Genomic DNA, 674 nt, shown 5'->3' with positions numbered 1-674 from the left:
AAAAAAAAAAAAAAAAAAAGAATTATAGCAGTGCTTGAGCATATACACAGTTCTATGAATGACCCCTTAGGACATTTCTGTGAAGTGACTCATAAGTTGTACTTTAGTTTATAAAATACATATTACCTTGTTTTAAACGGTTTTAATGGTGTTTTTTTAATTGATGTGAGTATTTATTAGGTTAGTAGAATTGTATCTGAGACCCATAGTTTTAGTCTTGTATGTTTCTGTGTTATTGTATCAGATTTAATCTACAGCAAATACAGAAGATTCATTTGTAATTTATGGTATGGGAAATACCCTAAGGTGTGGAGGCCACACTGTAAAATGACTCATTACTTAAAGGAGAATGAGAAAGGATGGAGAGTCTTAATGGTGTTTCTATGTTAGTACACATCTTTGTTTTTAATAGTACGACAGAAAATCTACAATATGTTTTTGGTTTTTAGGGTTGTTTTTTTTTTGGCGGAACCGGGGATTGAACTCAGGCCCTTGCACTTGCCAGGAAAGCGCTTATTCCACTGAGCCATCTCCTCAACCCTGAAAATCTACAATATGAATATACTACAGTTTAACTTTTCCCTCCCAGACTTTTTTAATATATTTGGTACAGGGTCTCACTACACAGCTCAGATTCATAGTGATCCTCCTGTTTTCAGCCCTCCCTAGCACTG

Source organism: Octodon degus, unplaced genomic scaffold, assembly GCF_000260255.1.
Source record: "Octodon degus isolate 3935 unplaced genomic scaffold, OctDeg1.0 scaffold00093, whole genome shotgun sequence".
NCBI classification, from domain to species: Eukaryota; Metazoa; Chordata; class Mammalia; order Rodentia; family Octodontidae; genus Octodon; species Octodon degus.
This window is presented reverse-complemented; position numbering follows the sequence as displayed.